Source organism: Zootoca vivipara, chromosome 3 (genome assembly GCF_963506605.1).
Source record: "Zootoca vivipara chromosome 3, rZooViv1.1, whole genome shotgun sequence".
In the NCBI taxonomy this organism is placed as follows: domain Eukaryota; kingdom Metazoa; phylum Chordata; class Lepidosauria; order Squamata; family Lacertidae; genus Zootoca; species Zootoca vivipara.
The window spans coordinates 18,206,930-18,223,815 of NC_083278.1; positions in this window are offsets into that span (position 1 = coordinate 18,206,930).

A 16,886-nucleotide genomic window follows, 5' to 3' on the forward strand; every position below is an offset into this window, starting at 1 on the left:
GTTGTTTGAGTACCAAGGTTTTTGAGAAACAAGATACCACTGTGTTGAGTTGTATCTACACCAGTGCCAGGGAGTTCCACTGGAACAGCAGCTCTTCCACTCCTCTCCCACAGCTACATCTTCTCTGGAGGATCCCTCAAACCCCACAGGTTGAATTTGAGGGTGCATTGGGGGGGATACTGCAGGGGAGAGGAGGGGAGGGGAACCTTCTGTTCCACCAGGACATTTGCTGGCAGAATGGGAGCATCGGATAGAGGCCATTGTATATTGAAATGGAGGCTGTCAAACTCAGAAGGAAGTCTCCCACATTGCAATTCCCAGGTCCCTTCTTAAAATGAAAGAGAAAATTTGGGAACATGGTTACACAGGAAAATGTATTGCATGGAGTAATTGTACATGTGGTGAGCCCAAAACAGAGCTGCTAGATTATATCATTTTAATTAGTAGATTAATCTAGGGGAAACTTTATCTGAAAAAAATAAGAGTAGGCCAATTTTAATCAGAGAAGTGATGGCACTTGTTCATTGTTGTGGTGACTATTTTGCTTCTGGTCTGCTATCAGAATAAAGAATGAAATAGAAAGAACGACCATCTTTAATCATTGCATCTGATCACCTATATATTTATTCTTCCTTCAGTGTCTGGAAACTGTAGAATACTAAAATCCTTTAAATGTTTAAAGAATTTTAGTTATTTTCCCCGCCCCATTAATTTTGATTGACAGCTCTGGAGCCACTTGGTGAGCCAACATTTTCATAAAAGAATATCAATATTGATGAGGCAAGCTGTGTTTTGTTCTTATGAATTCATTTCTAGCTTTGCTAGCAATGGCCTGAATCCAGCGCAAAAATCTCCTTCACTGAAAAATACTGCTATTGATGATTTCATGGGATATGTTTGCCATGTGTGACTAGCTTAAAAACCACTGTGAATTCTATAATCAACCAAGGATGGGCAAATCTGTCAATCTTTGGTTTTCACATTTCCCCACTCTTCAGTTCTCCAAATCAGTTTGTGTTTATTTATTTTTTAAAGACCTCGCGAAAATTTGGCAGCATCATGTTGCAAATTTCTCCTGATAGATCCATCTTTATATGCAATTTTGCTTAATATATAGATTTTTTCCAAAGGAATTTCCTATTTTCACCATTTTCATTTTTATGCCTGCTTTAAAAATGCGTGGGCACTTTTGCACACATTACTTGGTTGGGAATTCTAGATTGCCTTGTTTCAGTTCACATATTGTTTTGGAAACTACAAATTAGATAGGTTTGCCTTTAAATGTGAACTGAATCTAATCTCTCTCCTATTCCAACTCTGAATCGCTATAACCATGAATTCTGACTGCTGTAGTTTCCCTGCTCTTACAGCCTTCATTAAATTTTGGATGGCACTCTGGATGCCTCTCTGTTCAAATTCTTCAGCTTTTTTCTTCTCCTCGAGTTGCAGCTAGCCTGTCCTTGCTCTCGCCAACAGGATATAATTTGCTTGGGATGCTTTAGGTGCAAGTACTGCCTGGGGCATTCCTTTATGACTTCCCTTTTGATGTGCCATTTCGTTGTGCGTCTCATCAAAATCAAACAAACAAACGTGTCTGGAATAGGTGCCTCTGTGTCATGCTTGGAAAATCAGAACGGGGGTAGTCGCTTTCTGAGAACTCCACTTGTGGCACCACACTAATCAGAGCACGATCTCAGAGCATCTCAGCCATTCCTTCTCCTCTGATTCCTCAAAGTTCAGAAGGGGATAAAACACTCTCCTGCTGCTAAAGCTCATCAGTGGCTTCCTGCATAACAGCGGGGGGGGGGGGGGAGGAAGCCAAGGGAGGGAGCAGAATGCCAAAGCAGGATTTTGATAAAGCATAATCAGAAGCGAGATCCAGGTAGGGGTTTGATAAGGTGTGATTAAATCGGAATCTGTATTCATTAATATTCATCAGCAGTGATGGTCGTTGCACTCCAGAAAATGTGCAATGTCTAGAGGAACGTTTCTCAGTTCTTGAAGCTCTGTGGAAGAACTTATTTCTCTCTGTGTGTGTATGGCATGTCTGCTATGTGCTACTATGATTGCCAACAGTCCAAAGCGTCTTACCCTAAATTAAATATTGTTTCATGCCACCCTAAACTCTGAGTGGTGTGAAATTCCAGGGGTTCCAGCAACTCACCCAGGGTTCGTGTTTCCTTCGGAATGAGGCACAGCGGAGACTGTGGTGTCTTTATTAAAGGGACCCCTGACCATTCGGTCCAGTCGTGACCGACTCTGGGGTTGCGGCGCTCATCTTGCGTTATTGGCTGAGGGAGCTGGCGTACAGCTTCCGGGTCATGTGGCCAGCATGACAAAGCCACTTCTGGCGAAACAGAGCAGCACACGGAAATGCTGTTTACCTTCCCACCAGAGCGGTACCTATTTATCTACTTGTACTTTGACATGCTTTCTAACTGCTAGGTTGGCAGGAGCTGGGACAGAACAATGGGAGCTCACCCCATTGTGGGGATTCGAACTGCCGACCTTCTGATCGGCAAGCCCTGGGCTCTGTGGTTTAGACCACAGCACCACCCGCGTCCCAAGCTTGTCTTTATTATATATGGTTTATTATATATGGTTTATTTATACCTGAGCCTATAATGGATATGATTGGCCACCTCATGAGAAGAGAAGACTCCCTGGAAAAGACCCTGGTGTTGGGAAAGAGGAGAAGGGGACAACAGAGGATGAGATGGTTGGACAGTGTTCTCGAAGCCACCAACATGAGTCTGAGCAAACTGCGGGAGGCAGTGGAAGACAGGAGTGCCTGGTGTCCATGGGGTCACGAAGAGTCAGACACGACTAAACAACTAAACAACAGCAGCAGCAGCAGCAACAACAACAACAACAACAACGATGATGGAAAGGTTCGCAGCATTAACACCCCAATATGGCCTTGGTTTCTCCCATAGCCATAGCCTTGGATTCAAAGAGAAATCAAACATTGCTCAGATTGCTCCAGCTTGCTGCTTTGCTTCTGATGCACATCATTGCATCTCAGCTCTAAACTCTGACCTAGTCAACCATGAGCTGGGGGAGGAACCTCACCCATTGAAGATCTGGCCAGATAAATGAGCTAATATTCCCCCCCCTCTCTCTCCACATCTATTCCACCAGCAGGACCAGCCCAATACATTTAGTTGCTTGAGCAGCAGCAGCAAATTACACCGGCAGCTGCATAATATCCAGGGCCAAGTTTTTATGGCACCCAAGGCACAAAATCTCACAAGCACCTTTCCTCATTATTGGCAGTAAAAAAAAAATGCAACAGTAAATTAACTAGCAATGTGCTACCTGATGATGAACCCGCCTCATTCTGTTGAATGGTAAAACTGGTCCAGTCTGCCATTCTGTTTCTAATAGTAGCCAAATATCTCCAGAATCTCATGAGCAGAGTATGGTAGTGAGGGCTCTGCCTTGTTTGCCTCCTTCATCTGGTCCTCTGACATATACTCGCTTCTGAAAAATTGAATAAATATCCACTTCATTTAGCTATTATGGTGAACATCCACTGATAGACCTATCATTCATGAATTTGCCCAGTCTTTTAGAAAGACCTCAGAGTGAGTGGCCATCACATATTTTTTGTTTGACAATGACTTCCATAATTATACACTGAGGGAAGAAGTGAGGGTGTTGTCTTCTGTTGTCTGAAACTACTGTCAATCAATATTACTGAACGTATTGTGCCCACCAAAAAAACAAACAAAAACCATTTACTCCACACATGCATAATTTTGCAAACTTCCAAAATGGGCTCCCATTCCCTAGCTGTCATTTTCCTAAATGAAAAAGCCCAGACCTCATTAGTGTTCCATTGGAGGTGGGGGGGGGGGGATGCACCAATGCCTCAATAATTACAGCCAACTTTTTCTGTAAATTTCAAACGCAGAAACCTACACAAATCCAGACTGCAGTCCTGTACCTACTAACTTGGGAGTGAGCCCTATTGAAAGCCATGGGATATACTTCTGAGAAGATGCATATAAGATTGCACCGTCAGATATTTCCCATCTACTTTCCTCTCTGGTGTGTAATTCGTTCAGCGCCACTGAATGAAATATATTCAGGTGTACCCCCAGCTCCCCACTGAAGCAGAATAGCCATCGAACAATTGTACCTTTCCTGCATCTTTTTGTAACTTTTATTTGCTTCCCCCCACCCCTGGCATGCAGTATTCCAAGGGGATCTCTACTCTTCCTCCTAATATACATTCTAACTTATTATTCTCCCTACCTTCCCCTGGCACTTGTAGCTCATTTTGTGCCTGTGTTGTTGTTCTTCTTTCAGCTGGCTTGAACTATTCTTTTATGCATCTTTTTACCATGTCCTTCCTTCTATTTTTCTTCATGTTTCCCTCTTAATATTCAGCTTGTTAAAATGGGCCCAGTAAACTATAATCACATTGCTCTCTTGTGGCTCTCATTGTCTTTTCTTTAGTTGCACATGCCTCAGCATCCGGAATAGTTTCTTTATAGAAATTGCTAACTCTCCTAGATGCCTCCCCCCATCCCCACCCCTCTTTCTCTCCCACTGCCCCCAGTTTTATCAGTGGAAATGGTCTTCTATCTATTGAACTACATATTATCAATACACAAGTCTGTGGCTGAAATCAGCAGCCCTATTCAGCTTCTGTTACCTTCCTTGGGATGTATGGTTCAAATTGCTTTGTGTTCTGATGTCATTGTACTGTTTCTCACTCCCCTACCGGTGGCAACCAGTGATGTGGAGCCACAATGGGAAAATTCCCACCATCACAGTGATGTCAGGACATGAATTAAGTTGAACTCCATGTTACATATGTGGAAGAGGCACTTAAAATGGGCCTGCTGGATTCTGATAATGTGCAGTTCTATTCTTATTTATTCATTATCGGAATGTATGGTAGCCTTTGTTTGTTTTTCAAAAAAGGCAAAAACACAGAAACAAATGCAATCTAGATTTGCTTTTGCTTTTGCTGTGCAAATGCAATCTAAAGTGGATCCAGAACAATGGAACACCCGCCCCTCCACCCTACTTAAAATAATAAAATATCTGTCATTGGAAATCCAAAGTTTAAAATTTCCTATATGAGGGACAACATTCCACAAATCAGGGTACCTAACTCTTGCCACCAAATGTATGAGGAATAGGGAGCCAAAGCCAGTTCTGTTGGGCATACTTTGGTGTACATATCTGTATTTTTCCAAACACGCATTTGTGCCATTGTCACTTGTGCCAGTTCCATACTAAAGAATAACAGTACACCTAGCAATGCAATCCTTTGCATGTTTTCTCAGAAGTCATTCTCTCGAGGCAGGAGAAAATGGCAATGCTGGTGAAGGGAACTTCAGGACTAGCAGAAACTGGTGTGGGGAGGGAAGGTGTGGGTTGAGGAAAGGTGCAAGCATACAGTTAAATAAACACCTGTGAACATGTGCAAATGACAGGAGCACAAACACATCCTGGGTGGAGACTGCGCAGGGAAATAAACCTGGTGCCAGGGTGCTGTTGGCAGCTTCTGGCCGATTCCCAGGAAAGCAGTGAGACAGAGAAACAGAAAGCTTTCTCAGTTTTGTTTATTAATACAATTTGCAGAGACAAATCCAAGATGCATCGTCATGCCTAACGTTGCCCCGAGTGAAGCTCCACCCCGCTTCTCTGTTCCTTCCCTATTCATCAGACTCCTCCTCCTGGCTCTGACCATGGCTGTTACATGACAGTTGCTTCTGAGCTGTCTGTTCTGCTATTCTCAGCAAATGGCTGGTTTTGGAGTAGGGTACGGATGAATGAGGTGGGGCGCAGCTGGCGCTGTGGGTTAAACCACTGAGCCTACGGCTTGCTGATCAGAAGGTCGGCGGTTCGAATCCCCGCGACGGGGTGAGCTCCTGTTGCTCGGTCCCAGCTCCTGCCAACCTAGCAGTTCAAAAACACGTCAAAGTGCAAGTAGATAAATAGGTACCGCTCCGGCGGAAAGGTAAACGCCGTTTCCGTGTGCTGCTCTGGTTCGCCAGAAGCAGCTTAGTCATACTGGCCACATGACCTGGAAGCTGTACGTCGGCTCCCTCGGCCAATAAAACGAGATGGGCGCTGCAACCCCAGATGAGCGCCGCAACCCCAGAGTCGGTCACGACTGGTCCTAATGGTCAGGGGTCCCTTTACTTTACGGATGAATGAGAGTGTCTCATTCAACTGCTGCTCAGGCTCTGCCTGCTGAATGCTATCCAATTCCTCCTTCTCCTTTCCTGTTATTTCCCAACTTTTGCCCTCATCTCCCTCTGAGGTGTGCCCTGTGTCCAAACCACTCCTGGAGGTCTATGCTATCTGCTCCTTCCTCCTCTCTAGGTGATGTCTGGGGAGGCGATCTCCACCATTCTTCCTCATCTACCCAGTCCCCGACATCAGGTGATGAAAATTGGGCTAAGATTCCTGCCCCATGTCTACCCACTAGTAGACGTGGGTGGCGCTGTGGTCTAAACCACTGAGCCTCTTGGGATTGCTGATCATAAGGTCGGCAGTTTGACTCTGCGCAATGGGGTGAGCTCCCACTGCTTTGTCCTAGCTTCTGCCAACCTAGCAGTTTGAAAGCATACCAGGATGAGTAGATAAATAGGTACCACTGAGGTGGGAAGGTAAGTGGCATTTCTGTGCACTCTGGCACTCGTAACGGTGTCCCGTTGCACCAGAAGCACCCCAGGCGTCCTTTACCTTAACTTTACTTTACCCAATATTCTGTGCAGAGTGAAATATTTTGATGGTGGTGCTGCTGGTGATAAAAATCATAATAACAATAATTTTATGATTTAAACCCCGCCCATCTGACAGGGTTACCCGAGCCACTCTGTGTGGCTTCCAACATATATAAATACATAATAAACATTACACGTTGAAAGGCATTCCTGTATTGGGCTGCTTTCAGATAGCACATCAAATTGTGCAGATGCGCACAACAGCGACAAATTCAAATTGAAAGACAGAGACAGGAAGTGGCCTGGCTGGCTTTTAAGCCAGTAATGTGTGCATGCCCTGAGATATCGGGATGGGATGAAAGGAAGGGGATTTTCAGAGAGCTATGAACCATAACTGCTCTCAAGTTTTTCCTCCCTGTGCAGTTTCTGAGGGAAGTCCCGGGAAAGAAGACATGGATGCTACTGAACGAACTGTACCGTGCAGCCACAGACAAAAATCCTGGAAAAGCACACTGAAAGCAGTGCTTCCAATTCATCTGGAAGCCTGTTTGTAAATAGAAATTAGGCCTGTAATTAAATCAGTGGTTTAGATCTGAACTATTGACAGAAATGTGTCTTGTCTGTCATATGTAGTGCGAATTTCATCTGTCTGGGGTTCAGAAGGTTTTAGTGTGTCTGTTTCCCAGCGGAGCCTATTAGACACTGCATTAGAGACTGTAATATGGCATCCTTGAGGAAAGCTAAGCCAGGAGGTTAGATAGAGCCCCATCTGACATTCTGCAGTACCTGTTCAGTCTACCATTCTCTCAAGCAGCTAACTACCTTGAGAGCAAAGACATGAAAATAATAACTTTCACCCTCTCCCCTCAGACTTGAATCTCCGGAATATGCTCTTTACAAGCAGAAAACATTGCCATAGTGGTCCATGAATATTACATACAGGAGAACTTGGGGGATATCAAAGTAATGCTAACAGAAGCACACAAGTGTAGTCTCTGTAAGACCCCTTTTGATACAAAACTGTGCACTCAGTGGGTTTCAGTTACACATTGTTCTTTAGCAGCAGTGTTACAGTGTTGTTGTTTTCCTTCAACAGCAATTGTTGAGACTCTAGGAGAGTTGAATGAGGTTTGTTTAGGTAGATATTGAAGAGAAATCACAATTAATCTGAGGAAAGAGTAGCTGAATTCTGCAGAGAAAATGTACATAGACATTGGAAGTTCTTGGAGTTGTTCAGTGAAGATACTTATTTCACATCTTCACTGCCTGGTGTCATAGCTGCCAAGTCTCCCGTATTCCCTGGGAAACCCCCCATTTTTCCAACTGTTCCCAGCTGAAAAAACGGATCCCCCCCGGTTTATTCTGGCGTGGCGGCCATTTTGGAACTGGATGGAGCATGCTCAGAAGCGACTTTTGATGCTGCTTTGCCCAGTTCCAAAATGGCTGCAGTGCGACTTCTGGCGCGGCGGCCATTTTGGAACTGGGCAGAGCAGCATCAAAAGTCGCTTCTGAGCATGCTCCGCCCAGTTCCAAAATGGCGGCAGCGCTACTTCCAATCTGCTACTTCCGGTCCGATCACTTATTTCTCTGACAGGAACTTGGCAGGTATGCCTGGTGTCCCCAGTGCTGCCTGTTTCTGTGCTAAACCCAAGTCTGAAAGCAGACTGAAATGGGTCTGGATTATAAAATGGAGAAGAAGTCTGTGGTAGAAGTTACAGATCTAGCATTCTGGGATGAAGAAGCAATGGGTATTCCCGATCTTTGAAAACATAGACCAGAAAATGAAAGCAGAAGCTCTGCCCTACTTGCTAGTAGTAAGATGCCCACGTATGCCAACCACTGATGCCAGGCCAGGTTCAAAATGTTATGTCAATAGCCATGAAGTTGCAGAGCCAAATCCAGTACCTGCCATCAAAGTCTGGACAATGCTTTCCCATTGTCTTTTTTGTTGTTGTTGTCTTCATTGGTACCTGCCATCAGTACCCAAGACTCCCAGAGTCCTCATAGATCATAGGAAATCTTGTCTCTTTCCCTACCCACCTTAAAGAAAACCAGCCGGCAGAATAATGCTAGGTGAATGACATTCTTTCAAAGATAGCTATTGACTGATGCATGCTAGTATAAATACTTAGAACATCTCTGGTTTCTTCTTTTAAGATTTGAAACAAGATTCCCCCCCCCCTTTAAATCCAAGGTGGTTTCAGTGGGCTAGAAGAGGTTATGGAGGGGGAAAGGAAACCAAAAAACACACACTGTCTGTTCCCTGTTAAGGGCTGTCACTCATCTGTCATGGAACACAGCCACATCTCGTTTCCTTATGAAGTCAGTGCTAATAGAGGCGAGGAGGTTAGCAGAGGGTGGCTGTGTCTTGTCTTCTTCCTTTTATGCAAACACAGCAGACAACTCATTTTCAGTTCTTTAGCCTGGCTAAAGAGAATGAAGCGGGCGATGTCAAAATGTATAGATTCTTAGGAGCCCGGAGAACAGTTTCGGATCCCTTAATTAATGTGAGGAAGAGTGAAACTGCTTACTGTTAAAATTAATGAACATCTCATTGATCGTGGCAGTTCTTTTTCCAATTTAAATTGTGGCTGTCTCCTGTTCTTGATAAGAGGTCTGGAGCGTTCGGAAAATCTTGCTCCATAAAACTGTAATCTCATGCTTGGCTTCTTTACAGGATTACAGGACTGGGTGCATTATGGAAGCAGCTGGAACAATGTGTTCAGGACTCAAATGCTGGGGTGGGGAAGGGGGATATTCATCCAGGGTGCCTTGTGCTCTAGCAGATCACACAGAGAGGCAAATTGTATGACCCTCAGACTCTCTCTGTAACACCCCAGCCCCCAAAATACCATATTGGCCTGAATATAAGCCACACTGCCGCCACCCCCCCCCCCAATTCTGACTGTGAAAAGTTAAAGTGTGGCTTAAATTCGCAACCTTACAAAAACTGGCATTTATGATCTCGCTGCTGAAACCGACACATGGTAAATGGAACAAGAAAATGTTTTATTGCCGATTTGCGAGCTTGAGACTGTTCATTTGCCATTTACGGGTGTGAGCGCCTGCAGAATTGTAGCAACTGAATAGCAATTTGCGATTTTAGCGATTGTACGGTAACTTTTGCAGGCTTGCAAGATCAAAGGCTTAAATTGGCTCAGAGTTACAATTCTACCAACCGCAGTGATTTTCAGCCTGTAACCCAGTTTTAAGGGAGCGACTTATATTCGGGTATTGTCTCCCCCCCCCCCTGAATTTTAAAGGTGTGGCTTATTTGTGGGTGCGGCTTATATTCTGGCCAATACGGTATCTCTCAGCCGCTACAAATGCAATGTTGAGAAAGAGAAGACCCAGGAAGAGAAAAAGACATAAGACCCATCTAAAGTGATCTTCCTCCATGAACACATGTACTCTATGGTTGGGTCGCAAGCTCATACCCAACCACAGTTTACAAGAAATATTAAAATATTCAATAAAAATGGTTAAAAGCAAAAATAAGAGATTATTAGAATAAACAGTAAACAAGATCGAAACATACCAACATGTGTCTGGATAGGCTCATCTAAACAAACATGTTTCAAACAGTAATTCTGCCAGAATATTACTCTTTCAGTTGTATTTGGGGATTTTTGCCACTCAGGAGGACAAGATGGTATTCAGCTCTAGTAAATGCAGCATCTGTTTTGTAAATTCAGGTTTGTTTCTGCAGCTGCCACAGCAATTTTTCCCCTCCACAATTCAAGGTTAATTTGGCCCTCTCGCAGCACAGTCTCATTTAGGCTTTGGCTGCTGTTGTGAAACAGGTATTTATGCCCAAAGTTTTGAAGAGATTTTTTTTTATAAAAAACCACCATTTCCTATATTTTCTTACAATCAAATGCCCAGGACTATGTTGCTATCAGTTTTCATTTTGATGGAAGAATCTTAGGCTGCAGTATCGAAACCCACTTACCTGGGAGTAAGCTTAATTGAATTCAATGGGACTGATTTCTGAGCCCCGCTGAATTCAATAGGGCTGGGCTTCGGATTGTGCTGTTTGTCACTTTTAGGCTCCTGTCAGTGAATCAGAAAGTTAGGTCAAAGTCTCTTCTTCACTCACAGAACTTGTGAGTCTATAATTGTGAGGTACGAGAGATCCACTTGTCATCCCAGTGGCAATTCAGAGAAGAAGGAAACACTGCTTCTGAGATTTAATTAGCAAAAAGGGGGGGGGAGGAAGGGAAAAAAGGTCATTTCTGTCAGAAAAGGCTATCAATATATTACTGACCAATCTTCTCTTCATAAACCTGGTGGCTGATTAGATAATTGCCCACTTATTCTTTTTGGCTCCCTCTTACCTCTCTTTTGTCTCCGTCTACTCGGCAATACCTTTGAGACAAAGGTGTTTTTATTTTTATTTTTTATGTGATTAGTTAATACAACCCGCTCTTCTGTTCTGAAATATTAGGCTGTTCCCATACATGCAAATATAAAACAGATTAATTTCTCGATGCCCTGGAAAAAGGAATTAATTCAGCAGTAGGCATTAAAATCACCCCACAATGACAATATCATGCAGTACTTTATTATGCCTTTATCAGAATAATGTCTATAATTTCTAGTCTTGCAGAGTTTATTCCCTGCTCACTACCATTTGTTAGCTTTCGCTAACAAACCATATTTGAAGGGATCTTCCCATTGCATGGTGAATGGGGGTGATATCAGAAACAGCATTGTTTGAATTTTTCTATTTAGACCAAAATGAAGACAAATGGGTGGTTCCACTATTTGAGGACAATTAATTGATAGCAATATGTTTTGCAGAGCGGCCACAACTAAATGTTTCAGAGACTCTGCCAGTGATTCTTTGGCTTGAAACAGGAATGTTTGGGCCTGGACACTATCCTAATGAACTACTGAAGCCTAATGGGTACTCAAGCTTCAGAGCCCTTTTCAGGTGCAGAAAAGAACATCAGCCCCTGTAATTGGCAGGCAGCATGAAGTCTTCCGATTGGCCAGGCTTTGTATAAATACTAAGAGCCTGAGAGTCTGATTTGGCCTGTCCACCTGCCTACTGAACTTCAGCTTCACAGTTCAAGCCATTCAAATGCCCACCAACATTCCTCAGATGAAAATAGGGGCATTACTCAATCCCCCCCCCAACTGAACCTCCTCAGCCCCCCATTCTCCCCCCTGAGCAGAAGAAAGGCAAGTGTCTCTACCACTACATCAACAGGACATGCATGCTCTCTACCATCCTAAGAAAATCCCTTAATCCCTATTTTATTTTATGTTATTTATTTATTTTTTAAGTATGCTTTTCAGATTTATGCATTTCACTAATTTTACAATCATTTTAACATTTGAAAACTTGGCTTCCTTCCCCCTCTTTCTACGGTTCCTTAAATTTATTTTTAATATCTCCTGCATATCCAAATTAACTTGATTTGCTCATTTATTCATCTACTTTGAATATATGCTCGTATCAAACTTCAGGTTCTTACAATAACCCTGCCAATGTTCTTATCTGTTTACAATTTCTCTGTAAATATTCAATAAACCATTTCCATTCTTTTATTAAAAAAAAGTTTGTTATCTTGATTTCTTATTTTTCCGGTAAGTTTTGCCATTTTTGCATATTCCACAAGTTTTTGTATCCGTTCTTCCTTTGCTGGGACTTCTGCTTCTTTCCATTTTGGGGCGAGTAACATTCTTGCCGCTGCAGTAGCGTACGTGAATAAGTTTCTATACAGTTTCGGTAGTTCCGTCCCTATAATTCCCAAATTTCATTTTGTTCTTTGGTAGATTTACAAAAAGTCAAACACACACCAATAAATAAATTTTAGAAAGGGGCAAGATTAGACACAGATGCACAAAGCATTTTTTAAAAAAAGACTTCTTGCACTCTGCTCCATTCCCCCTTCCTTTCCATCCAGTAGCACCCTGCCCTCTTTCTGCCCCTCAGAGCTGGAGTGTCACGAGAAGCTGGGACTCAGCGGTCGCAGTCTCTTCTCCTTGCCTGCTACAAGCTGCCCAAGGGAGGAGACCGGCAGCAACAGCCATGGAGAGGCAACAGGATGTTCTTTCACTGCTGCTGCTTGGGACAAGCACCAGCTAATCCTCCTCCCTGAGCTCAGTGGCAGCAGCACTGGCAGAGGAAATAGGGGCATTCCGGGATCAAATCAGAAGCTGGGGTGACTTTTGGAATTCAGGGACTGTCCCTAGAAGATCAGGACACTTGGACCGTATGCAATAGCCTCTTTTTAGATACAGGTATGGCAGTCCATGGTCCATACCTGCCAAGTTCCTGCCGGAAAAATAAGGGATCGGCAGACTGGAAGTAGCGCTGCCGCCATTTTGGAACTGGGTAGAGCAGCACCGGAAGCCGCTTCTGAGCATGCTCTGCCCAGTTCCAAAATGGCCACCGTGCCAGAAATCGCTTCTGCGCCTGTCCAGAGACTCTGGACATGTGCAGAAGGAGCCTCCCCCGGCTGGTAAGTAAACCGGGAAAAACCCCAAAAATCTGTTTTTTCCAGCTGGGAACGGCTGGAAAAACGGGGGTTTCCCGGGGAATACGGGAGACTTGGCAGCTATGCCATGGTCCATTATGTCACTGATAGACAACCAGGGAAACCATTCCTTAACAACACAAAATAAGCGATTTCCCAAGTATACAGAGTAATGGGGGTGGAGAGATAATTGGAGTCAATATTACTAATTAGGTGGCAGAATATTACACTATTTCCTAACCGGTGGGGAGGGGAGGGGAATAACTTTTATTCCTATAACTTTAATAAGATTTTCTCCTTTAAGAAACCCAGTAGATAGTATTAGGGGGGGAGGGGAATGGACATGGCTATTTCAAAATCAGATTTCAAAATTCCACGTGAATCCAGTTGCTTGTTTCCATGCAATCATATTGACTATTCAGGATCTCATGCTTTGTTGCTTTGTGCTCTCATTTTAATAGGTGACCTGAATAGCATAGCTGCCAAGTTATCCCTTTTTTAAGGGATTTTCCCTTATGCTGAATAGGCTTCCTTGCGAGAAAAGGGAAAACTTGGCAGCTATGCTGAATAGTCATCCACTATAATTCAAGTAATTCTCTTCACTCTGCTTCTAAGAGATCAGTGGTCTGGGTCACTATGATGAATGTGTTTGAGGACAGTTGAAAATGGTTTATTATTCAAGGATTCTTATCACATGCAAGTGCTATAGAGAGAGTTCTTCACTTAAACTTTTGGCAATTTAGGCTGCAAGCCTAACTATGTTTGCCTGGGAGTAAGTCCTATTGAACTTGCGTCTCAATACACATGTTAGGCTTCTGCTATTGATCACACACACACTCCCTCCCCCTCCCTCTCTCTAATTTTAAAAGGTTAAAAATAAATATCACTTCAATCAAACGTGCACTTACCTAGGATTAAGACACGGCAAGACATTTAATTCAGATGAAACTTCCATTCCCAATGGAAGATTTTGTTTGACAATATTCACTTTTTCTACCAACCGAAGTTCACAAATAGCCTTTCAATGTTTTGAATTTTTTGTTTGGGGGTATTCCTTATAGCTGCAGTCATTTTAGCTAAATTCATAAATTCTATTATTTTTACTTGCCAATCCTGCACTGTTGGTATCTCTTCCCTCCATGATATAATGGATTCCATTATTCTTTTGCCCGAACCTCTCAAATTTATAGGGAGAAAGCCAAGAAATACTGCAGCTGCACATACCTTCTGCCACCAGGGGTAATGCATTAATAAAGCTTTATGACTAAAACAGCAGCCTCCCCCTGTACATTCCAGCAGCTTCATTAGCTCCACTTGTGGGTTTCCTCCTCCTCCGCCTCCCTTCTGTACTCGACTAATCCCAGTGTCATTAAAAGGTATGCTGTCTGCCTCATGCATGTAGAAGCTCAAATCAGATTAAGCTACAGGCTGACCTGACAGGTAGCACTGAAAGAATAGAAAGAAAGAAGCCAAGAGGAATAAATTACTTTGCAGAAGAAGTCAATGTTGATAAATCCAGACAAATCCTATTTTAAGACATAGGTTAATTTAGGAGGCAGTGCGAATGAATAAAAGAGAAAGGCAGAGTAAACCTTAGGTCTGGTTTGTTTAGCTTCATGTTGCAACTGCAGTCTACATTCTGAGAAAATAAAAACTGGCACTCAAAGACTGTTTATACCAATTTTCTTCACTGAGACTAATCAATATTGGATTTAATTTAACTGGGAGTCATTTGGAGTTAATATCCCTTCTGTCTTGTCCTCCTCTTTGGTCTCCTGCTATTGAAAACTCTTTCGTTATTAAAGAATACAAGCGGGACATGCAACAAATTGTTGCAGTTTGCAATGCTCCTTTACAAGCATATTCCATTCCACTCTTCCTCTTTCCTGGTTTTCCAGGCTGTTACTATTGCTTTTTACTCAATAGCATTCCATACCCATTGAGCATGCTCAGTTCTCCTTTGACTGTTTGAGATTTATTTTTATTCCTTTTATTCCTCTATTGTTTTGAACTTTTGCAAGCCTGAGGTTTAGAATCATAGAATTGTAGTTGGGAGGAACCAAGAGTTGGAAGGAACCACGAGGATCATCTAGTCCAACCCCCTGCAGTTCAGGAATATTTTGCCCAGTGTGGGGCTCAAACCCATGACCCTGAGATTAAGAGACTCCTGCTCTACCAACTGAGCTATCCCTCAGAGCTAGACAGGAAGCGAAGCTGCCTTGCACTGAATCCAACTATTGGTCCATGTCAGTATCGCTTACATTGATTAATAGCAACTGTTTGGGATTGCAGACAGGAAATCTTTCTAAATCCTGAAGATGCTGAGGATTGAAAATGAAACCATTTGCAGATGATCCCTAAGTATGACAAGGATTCCCCCCAAAGCATGCTGATACTTTCCTTTTTGTGGGAAGGTCATGCCATCTTGGCCAACTAAGGGCTGGCACTCAAGAGAATTAAGTTCACTGTTTGTACACAGAATGGTGACCAAATGCAAGCTGCCCCTCCCAAAATACAGAAGAACTGGAGAAAAACTGAATCTCAGAATCAGAATAAACTCAGCGGGTCCTACATTGCCTTCATCACCACATCTTTGAGCAATTATTTGATCAGCCACATTTTAGATGACTGCAGAAAACCTGCACACACAGAGTATATTGTTAGGCTTCCCCTTGTGGGAGAAATCACAATCTTTACACTTTTCCCTTTTCCTTGCCTCCATGAGTCAGTGTAGTATAGTGATTAGAGGCAAGGGTTCAAATCCCCTTGAATCCCCAGCCATGAAGGTCATTGGATGACCTTTGGCCAGTCTTCAGCCTAACCTATCTCAAAGGGTTGTTGTGAGGATGAACTAGGGCTCCTTGGAGGAAAGGTGGGCTGCAATACACAACAATAATAAACAATATGTACTCCTTTAAAATGCAGTGCTTCTTCTCAAATTCAAAGACAACCTATTTACACAAGAATGCCTGAATACCTGTATACCTGAAGGAACATCTTCACCCCCATGGTTCAGCCTGAACACGGAGGTCCAGTTCACTGCAAGAAGTGAGGTTACAGGGAATCAGGCCCTGTGGAATTCCCTTCCATCAGATGTCAAGGAAATAAACATGTACCTGACTTTTAGAAGACACCTGAAGACAGCTCTGTACAGGGAGGTTTTTTAATGTTTGAGGCTTGTTTGTGTTTTAATATTTTGTCGGAAGCTGCCCAGAGTGGCTGGGGAAACCCAGTCAGAAGGGCAGCATATACTTCTTCTTCTTGAGAGCCAGTGTGGTGTAGTGGTTAAGAGTGGTGGACTCCTAATCTGGTGAACTGGGTTCGCGTCCCCGCTCCTCCACATGCAGCTGCTGGGTGACCTTGGGCTAGTCACACTTCTCTGAAGTCTCTCAGCCTCACTCACCTCACAGAGTGTTTGTTGTGGGGGAGGAAGGGAAAGGAGAATGTTAGCTGCTTTGAGACTTGTTAGGGTAGTGATAAAGCGGGATATCAAATCCAAACTACTCCTCCTCCTCCTCCTCCTCCTCCTCCTCCTCCTCCTCCTCCTCCTCCTCCTCCTCCTCCTCCTCTTCTTCTTCTTCTTCTTCTTCTTCTTCTTCCTCTTCCTCTTCCTCTTCCTCTTCCTCTTCCTCTGCTTCTCCTCCTCCTCCTCCTTCTCCTCCTTCAATTCTTGTTCCCAAGGGATGCCACTTCTCTCAACTTACAC